General features: G+C 36.2%; 1 long non-coding RNA gene across 1 annotated transcript; it reads left to right on the top strand.

Moving 5' to 3' along the window:
- The first annotated feature begins 6,146 nt into the window (after positions 1-6,146).
- LOC141683498 (uncharacterized) lies at positions 6,147-9,076 on the top strand. Its single transcript, XR_012560317.1, has 3 exons — positions 6,147-6,267; positions 7,005-7,109; positions 8,884-9,076. It is a non-coding gene; the product is annotated as an uncharacterized LOC141683498 (long non-coding RNA).
- The last annotated feature ends 888 nt before the right edge of the window (positions 9,077-9,964 follow it).

Here is a 9,964-nt window from a genome sequence, read left to right as displayed (position 1 = left end):
TTATTAGTGAATATTATTATTTGAATATTCATTCGAGGACTTATGACTCTGATTATTTACTAATTATTATTCTTTATTTTATTAAAGAATAATGTGTCAATAATCAAACTTACTTTTGATTATTCAAATAAAGATAGTACTTTCGTATAAGTATATCTTTGGTTATTTAATAATCATTGCAAGTATAAGTTTTAAAACTTCTACTTCAATTATTTTTATAAAGATTATTCTTTATGGGAATATTATTTAAATAATAATATTCAGATATTTTCTAATATATTGGGACTGATTTATTTTATTAAATCAGCATTACTCTAAACATCCTTAAAAATGTTTGCGAGTCTTCAAAATGATTTTAAAAGTTAGAGCGGATCACAAAACTCATTTTATATTTAAGATCCTCCTTGCGAAGGGGATTTAAATACTCGCTCAAAACCTGAGGGATCCGGCTCTGTGGTGTATTTTATATTGGCAACAAGGTTGCTATTTTGATAAAAGAGTTTTGATTACTTACCCAATACTCGGGAAGTAAAATTCTTGGAACAAGTTAATCCATTAACAGGCATCGCCTGGGAAATATCGGTGAGTTTTCCTTTCCAACTAGATACGACTTCTTGGTGGAGCCGTATCAACAAGTTTCTACTTGGGGAAGGTGAGGACGAGCTTTACGTTTCAGAGTCATGGATTTCATCTGAACTAGGAGTGGCGTAAGTGGTCGAGTGGCGTCGGCCCAGCCTTATTATATTGGCCCAAATGGCCTGGAAGTTCCGCAAGACGGTACATTCCTTAGGAGTCCAGTGTTCGGTTGACAAGTAAATCCGACAGGTTCTCCTCTACATGTAGAAAATGGTGGGGTTGTACTACTGTGACTGATCATCGTAAGTGGTCTTCCTGGCGCGACAAACTCCCGTAATGAGTTCATCATCCAGTTGGATAATTCTGCAACACTACCCAGAGCATTTCGATCGAAAGGCTACGAATGGGTGGTTGCCGAAGCTTTGACAAAGTCAAACAGTTATAATGGTGTTCCCATTGAATGAAGTATCTCGTAACTTCATTTCCTTTAAAAATATTTCAAAGATTGAATCTATTCAAGTTTTAACTTGTGGTCTCATCTATGGGATGACCTTTTGAAACTTATTATACTTTGAACAGTAGTAGTTCAAGTAGATTTCTAAAAATGATATAAGTATAGTGAAGTATTTGGTAACTTCATCCCTTGTTTTTGCTTATATCCAGTAAGTAATTACCTTACACTTGATAAAGGATTCTAGTAAGTTATCCATTGAGATACTTGCATTATTGTTTACACTATATATTATCTTGCGAGCTGTAATGCTCACTCTTGCTTCATTTCTTCATCACACAACAACAGTTAGGAAAGATGGCCAGACTCAAGCAGACCCAGCGCAAGCGCGTGGGAAGCGTCCCGCGTCTTCTCATTGATGTTGTAGCTGCTATAGCTGCAGAGGTAGATCTATTGGTAGATCAGGCATTCTACTTTTGGGAACCAAATATTGTATAATTATAACTTGTGGTGGATAATGGCAATTAACTGTAAATTTATCAAGTAATCATTTTGGGTTGTAATAACTTTTAAATTATGGATTCAAGGACTTGTACTTATTTTAATTTCATCTCTGAGACTATAACGGGTTGTGGTGTGTGTTAGTGTGGGGTCACAACATAAGGTTATTTATTATTAATTAAGTGAAGTGATATTGTGGAAAGAAAGACCGTGACGACCCGGATCCCTGACCCCGGATCTGGGGGTGTTACATTCTCGATTAGTCAATTTACTGACTTCTCGAGTGACTTCTCGATAAGCTTTATTATGACTAATCGATAAGTCATTGTAAAGTTCTCTATAAGTTTAAACTTACAGAGTTCTCTACAAGTATCTTTTTAGACTTATAGATAACTCTGAACAAAATAATTTAATTCAATAAATTATTTTGGTAAAATACTTTTGGTAAAATTATTCTGATTTTATTTTGAATTTATTTAGATAAAAATTGGAAATAATTAAGTTCTTTTTAAACAAACTGGTATTTATTTGACATATCGATAAGTCTATTTTTCAGTTCTCTACAAGAGTAAATCAAATGACTTATCGACATATGTTTCATTTCTCAAAATGACTTCTTGATAGACTAATTCCAAACGTCTATTTTTGAGTTCTCAATAAGTCATTTGCTTTTACTATAAATACCCAGACATCTCGATACATATACGTACTTACACCTTCGAGAACTCAAGTAACCTAGCTTTTCAATCCAAAACCGATTTCTTTCTCGTTTTCACTCCTTTCTTAATAATTTCTTTTACCCACTAAACTTCATACTCATAACAATGGCAGCCAACAATATTGTACCCTTTATCCCAAAGGAGACTAACTTTCTTGCATTCTTAGATGCAAACCAAGCACCTAAAATTTTCCAATGTTTTGTCAAGTTCCTGTTTGAGACCTACTTTGTAGAGGCTCTTACTACTAATCTTGTGTTGTACTTGGATGTGTTAGGTGACTTTTGGAACACAACTACTACAAGGAAAATCATGCATGAGAACCAAGCTGCAACAATTGTGATAAACTGCACAATTAAGGGCCAACCGATAGAGATATCTGAGAATGATGTAAATATGGCATTGAGAATTCCTAATGACAAGCTGGTGGAGGCTCCAACTCAGGATGAGCTGTATGAATTCATGGACTTCATCAATTACTCTAAGAAGATAAACCTGGCCAGTATGAACAAGAAGCATCTAAGGAGGGAATGGTCCTTTCTGTTTGATTCGGTGATAAGGGCAATCACCTGCAGGAAGTCAGGATTTGATAACATATCAAGTGTTATCCAGAAGCCGGTCTACTCAATGGCCCACAAAAAACAGATCAATATAGGATATTACATACTGGAGGAATTGAGCACCAGGCTAACAATGCCATTGGAGTCAAGAGGTAAGGAAATTTTTCTACCTAGATTTATTATGTCAGCTTTAAACCATAAAGTCAATGACATACATATTCTTAAAGGAGTAAATAGGTCGCTAATTGGAAACTGTAAGCAAGTATCCAAAATTTTATTTGGATCACTTCTTACTAAGAATAAGGTTCCGGTGGTTCTTAAGTTAACACCTTTCATAATTGAAAGATTTAAGACCTACCCTTATTATATGCCATACATGAGAACCAGTGCAAGTCAACCTAGTGCAACAATGGTTCCTGAGCCTGTGGAAGCACAAACACAGGCACACCTAGAGGAACCTACCCATGTTGAGCCTATTCCTTCACAACCAATAGCATCTAGGAAACCAACCACTTCATCCTCTCAAAAGGGTGAAGTGAGTAAAAAGAAGAGAAATGAGATAACCTTGAATGTTATGCATGAGAGTGGTGAGGAACAAATAGAGGCTGAGTCACCCTTGGTCAAGAGGACAAAGAAGAGTAAGAAATCTGAGCTGACCACTCAAACCACCTCTGTATCCTCCCAAAAGGATGAAGTTGTCAAACTGGGGACTAAACAGACTCTAGATACATTCTCTCAATAGGATGTGTCTATTAAAAAGAGCATTCACCCTAATACACCCTGTATATAGTCTACACAGCCAACACCTGAAGAAATTCAAGTGTATGGTAGGAGAAATAAGGATGACAAATACTGTGAGAGCATATCTATTGAAGCTCCCTCATCCATTCAGGGGAAGCTACCAACACTCAATTTTGAGCAACAAATCTTAATCTCACAAATTTCTTCCTCTCCTATAGCACTTGAATCCATTTCTCAAGTGTAAGCTAAATCAAGTGACTTGGTTCAAGAAACCTTGCTCACCACCCAGACACTACAATCAGGTGGTGAGAGGCTACTAGCCGGGGTAGACCTTGATGACACCATCAAAACCATGAGGGATTCATCAGTTTTTACTGAAGACCCCATGGATGTTACAAATGCACCTTCATGTGCAAATCAGTCTTCACAGACTGTTAGGTTTGAGGGTAGTACTCCTGAGGGGGAGCTATCTAAATCCTCTCTAATTCAATTGGAGGTTCCTGTACAAGGAACAACTCCCCTCAAAACCCTAGCAGAAATTGCATTAGTAGTTGATGTTGGGAGTACAATTTCCAATGACCCTGCTATGGTAGAGGCAAGTTTATTACATTCATGTGACAGTGCTTTGCAAGAAGCACAAGGGTTTGAGACTAGTGCACATGACAGTAACCCAGTCAAATCCCCTCCAATTCAATTGTAGGTTCCCACAACTAGTGTGGAACAATAACTTATCATAAACACAGAGCAATCTGTGAGTAAAACTGTGACTTCTATCACAGTTGGTTCTGATTCCTCACATCAAACTTCAACCTCATAACCTCAACAACCTCACCTTGTCTCCAACTGACTCCAAGAAGCTGCACCTCAATCAAATCTTGAAGAGTTCAGGGTAGATCAACTTGCAGGACTAGCACAAATCTCTCAACAATTGCTGACCTCAGATATGTCTAACCAGGACTATCAAGCCATTATGCTCTCCTATCAAACGGATGTCCAAGAGCAACAAGAAAAAATTGTTAATGAAGCGGAATAGGATGGCAACTGTGATGCATGGCTAAATAAGGACTACAATCTAAAGATGCAGGGTCTTTTAGCTAAGTTCAGGGAAGATTATTTGACTATTTTGGGCAGCAATGCTAAAGCACTGACTCCTGGTGAGGTCTATGATGCAATCAATAAAGTTTACAAGGCTCAACTCAAAGCTTTCCATGTCTTTGGAAAAGCTCTAGAAATAGATTTGACCACTATGGAAATAGATGTCAAAAGCCTCAAAAAGTCTTTTATTGCTCTTCATGAGGTAGTCCAACAGCAAATCACCAATGCAAATGACACAAAGGTCAAACTGGAACAGCTTCACCAGAGCCGATATGAGCCTTCTGCCTTGCTTATGGATGGCATCAAACAGGCTGTGGAAGCAACTTTTGGCTTCTCAATATCTACAAGCTCTCATAAGCCTAGCTCAACTTCTATAAATCTTCAAATCCAATCTCTTCAACAACAAGTCTCAGACTTGTAGACCTCAAATGCATCTCCCAATGCTCAAGTTCAGGCTTTGACTTATCTAGTCAAGAGTCAACAATCAGAAATCAAAAACCTGGTGGACTCTCACAAGCATCTCCAAATGTAAAATTATGTTGCTTTGGGAGCCTTTATGGGGAAACTCAACATACCACTACCCTCACTACCTGAATAAATAAGGCCAGAAATTCCAACTCCCCTACTCATGTCTGTCACCAAGACTAAGGGGGAGATTGAGGCATTCAACAATCTAGAGATGCGAAGGAAAAATCTAAAGAGCCTATTCAGGTTAGTCAAAGCTCAAGTGCTCAAATTGATGTTGGAAAAGAAAGTCTTCAAATGGCTGCAGAAGGACCCAATCAAGATCAAGAATTCAATGACCTTCTTGCAGAACTAAGAGTGTCTCTTCAAAAAAACTATGTGACCTGCAAGAAAGCTTTGGCCAAGAACATCAACTTTTTGGGGAAAAGGATTGTCATGAATATTAATGATGGTGGTGTGGACAGGTGTCTTCAGGTGACTCTCACAAATCTTCAAACTTTAAGAGCATTTGAACTGGATGTAATGATTGACAGAGTGAATCTAGTTATTCCAGAAGACACTCAACTTCTCCAAGAGCTTAAAAAGGAACAAATGTCAGCCTTTCCAGAAGCCTATCTATATCCAAACCAAGGAGTAGTTTATGTCTATCCAACAGCCAAACAAGATGACATCTCCTTGTTCCACTACAAGAAAAAGTTGAATAGACATCATACATTAGACATCGGTTGATGTTGCCACTGATGTTAAAAGAAGCAATAACATCATCCCGTGTTTTTCTGATGTCTATGTTATTTGAAGACATCGGTTATCTAGTAACTGATGTCTAAAATTACCAAAAAAAATCAGGGCGCGCTCCTTCAATTTTATTCTCCCTTAGCGAAATATTTTCAGATTCCCCCTCCTTTACCAATTCTCCCCCCCAATTTTCAGAAACAAAATTAAAACTTTCACTCTCTCTCGTCCCACCCTCACCCCCCCTCTCTCCCTCTCTCTCTATCCCTCGCCCTCCCAAATCTTAAATCTTTCACTGAAGGTTCAGAAGTTCCCCTCAGATGTTGAACTTGGTTTAATTTGTCCGAAGTTCTACTATCGATGACCCGATTCATTCGAGTGGAAGCTTATTCAATTTGTTCGAAGATATAAAGCTCTAATTGGTACATAAGTAAGCTACAAAACTCGAATTCTTAGTTTTATTTAGTTTTAATTTGGGGATATTTCAATTCTAAACCCTAATTGCAGTTCATGCTTGAGCAAGGATCTATTTGTTCCTAATGCTACTTGGTACATGATTCCAGAAAAGAATACAATTTTAAAACCCATAACTTGATTTATATACTTCTGCTTTGCTCTAGTGCCTTGTGGCCGGGTTATTATTGTATCTCAAAATGATTGCTCAAACTCAAGAAGAACTCTTGGTTGCCCACCTTGAGCAACAAATCATCGATGTACTATCTCTCTCTCTCTCTCTCTCTCCCTATCTCCCTCTATCCCTCTCTGTCTCTCGATGTGCTACCATTTTTATAATTTCTTCGGTCTTCCTACTTGTATTGCTGGTTCCAGATTTCCTGTTCTTGTCATTTGTACGTTTGCTTGCTCTGAACTTCAAAGTGTACTTACGGTCCATCTTCTAAGAAATAAAGAAATATGTTAGTGTATCTATTGTGGTTAAAATATACCCCATGTTTCTTCTTTTCTTTACTTTAACTTTTCTTGTTTTACTTAAACCTAAAACATTCTTTTGGAAGGTCTGAGGGAGTATTAGGTATGTAAACAGTAGGATGTATCACACGACACACGCACAATATCGACCATATGAACTTTCATTGGATGAATATGTAATTTTTTGAGTAACCAGCGTAAACTCATAATAATGTCTTTGTTTATCTTTCTGCATAACAGAATTATCTGATATTCCAAGTGAAAAAATTGATGAACCGAAGAAGTTTTTTAAAGTGGAAGTGGTCCCTTATTCGATGACCCTCAAATATTCCTACTGGAGTGCAGGTGAGTGATATTAATTCAAAATGTTATGTGAGTTTCTTTAAGGAACATGATTGATGGATGATCGGTACTTTTCTGTAAATTTAAATCTGTATATTCATAATAATTTTTGTTGGATTACTGTCATATACTATATTTTTTATGGGTTAAAAAAAGCATTTCCTCTCCCCTGTTATGGCTAGGGATAGGCTGCATATGCTGGTCGAATATAGTGTAAGCTTTTCTTCTTTAAAGTTGTTAGGGACTTGTAGGACATTACAAATTCTATTCTAGCTTGACTTAAAAGCTTCAGTTAAAACTTCTAGTTGTTCTATGTTATCATTTTCCTTTTTTTTAAGTCTTACCTTTCTACCTAAAATTGTTAAAGAAAGCTTTGTTGATTTGTGTCGAGTATCTTCACGAGTCTGAGGTTGAACCTCCTCCTGCCATTATGTGTTTTACTTGGTCAAGACTAATCCACTAAAAAGCTAGAGCTTCAATGAGAAGCACCCTAGTTGATGTTAATATAAAAAGTAAAGCCTCTGATTTGAAAGCAACACATGCAATAAGACGGATACATACATATATTTATTGATGTTTTAACTCGCACGTCAGAATAAAATGTATGAACTGTATGATCAATGAATATGGTTGTTTCCTTCCATCATGTAAAGCATGTATACTTTGCCTTAAATATTTTGTTGCTTTTTATTACATTAGTAAACGAAACTCCACCCTTCAACTACTTTCACTCTTGTTAAACCTTATCTTCTTGCAACAATCGTGTACACTGTTTTACATTTTTACTACTACATTGATTATGTAAATCAGTTCATCTGATGGATTAGCCAATTGGACCTGTTACTGACTGCTTTAATGGTTGATACTTCATAATAGATCACGTGTTGAAGCATATTCTTCCTCCTGGGTTAACAACACAGACATCATTCAAAACGATAGTTAAGTATTATAAGTATTTATGTATTATTTAGTTTTTTTCTTTACCCGGTTGTATACCTCCTGATAAAGTTTAATGAAAAGAGTTTTCCTATATCTTTGCTAGACCCTTTATCTCTAACTTATGATTAATTAAATATATGCAGTATTTTTGCAGGGCATGTCCTTTACTGGAAAATGCCGCCTGAATCTTTCAATAGTCTAAATGATTTGTCAATGTATATCTTCCTTATTTGTTCTTAAGTATTAATCTATGTCTCTGATCATCTATTGTAAGAAGGTTGTTGAAACTCCAAATTGAAGAACTTGACTTCATTTGTGAAACGCCTTATAGTTTAATAGTTATGTTTCTTTTTTTTAAATGGGAAATTAGGTTAGCGGTTCCTGACTAAGAACTACATATCACAAACTGGAAATAAATACCTAGAAAAAGACATTTAATTATAGGTTGTGTGCACATGCTTGCATGTCTATCAGTTAGATGGTGTCATGTTTTAGAAAATACTGCTTATGGACATCCCTCATTTGCATCGTTTTATATTTTATTTCTTTTTAATCCTCATAAAAATTATCCCACAATCTAGACGGTTGTTAATAAAGTTGGAAGTATTACCAATGAGTTATGTGTATCATTGGAATTTTATACAGGGCCAGGTATCAAGAAGCATAATTTTTTAAAATTATAAATACCTTGTGTGTATAGAAACGGTCAATTGCGGGAATTTAAATACCTCACATGAGGCCTAAGCTTTGCATACCTTGGTTATAAGCCAAGAGGTAACCTGACTTTAATTTGAATTTATGTTTTTCTAGAGCTAACAAATATGTAATATGACTGCAGATGTATAACAACATTTACTTCGGATCTGATGTTTCTCAGAGTAAGTTTAAATCATCATCGAACCAAGGGTTTGAAAACATCATCTGTTAGTTTGGATCACGCGTAAGTGCAGTAGTTCTTCAACAGAATTATGAATGACAAATCTTTGATCGCTTAGATATGCACACTGTTGTTTCCACTATGGAATATTTCTGACAAGTATAATACAGTCTGAGGTTCAGTGACAACTTCAATTTATCTATTCTAAGTTTGGAGTTGGTAGCTTAATCAACATATTTTTGTGCAGAATGTGGTTTTCACAAGCCTTTCAAAGCTGATACTTGGACACTCTTTGTGTTAAGGACTAGAGTTATTTAATATGATAAATATTAACATGAGCGCCTTACATTTTCTCTGTCAATTGCATTTTTAATGGCTCGTTTTTTATTGTAAATATGTACTGCAAAATATATGGTCTCTGGACCGTCAAAGCAAGCAACTGTAATTTTCTATTTTTGTTAGAAAACTTTCTCTTTGTTATTTTCCTATGTTTTCAAGCTGCAGTTAGAATGGAGGAAAAGTTAGAAGCTAAGTATGCATTTCCAGTTGCAGGGCTTTCTCTTGTGATTCCTGGAACTAATTAGAGAGCTAATGCAAGTTGATGGTCTTATAAATGACGAGGTGAAGAGTCATTTTCAAGTAAGTTTAAGCTCTCCATTAGATAATCTTCTATAATCCCTTAATTTTTGTGAAATGCTAAAATGGTTTCCGTTTATTTCAGAAATACCGACTTTATGACCGTCGATCCCCAACAAGCAAATCAGCAGATTCGGCACTTACTCTAGGATCAGCTTTACGAATCTCTGGATATGCTGAATCATCAACCCAAACCCGTTCCAAGTCTACTTCTCCTGAAGGTTCACTACGGCTGACTGATACCACCAGAAGGACTTCTACTACAATTGGTGATAACATGGAAGACGAAGAAGATGAACGATCCAAAAGCTATAGCTGGAAAAATTGAGTTCATGCCTCTTACAAAAGTTGTTGTATAAAATATACCCATCTACCAAACTTTGCTGATAAAATTATACACGGATAG

Source organism: Apium graveolens, chromosome 9, assembly GCF_009905375.1.
Source record: "Apium graveolens cultivar Ventura chromosome 9, ASM990537v1, whole genome shotgun sequence".
Taxonomy (NCBI): Eukaryota; Viridiplantae; Streptophyta; class Magnoliopsida; order Apiales; family Apiaceae; genus Apium; species Apium graveolens.
This window is presented reverse-complemented; position numbering and strand designations above follow the sequence as displayed.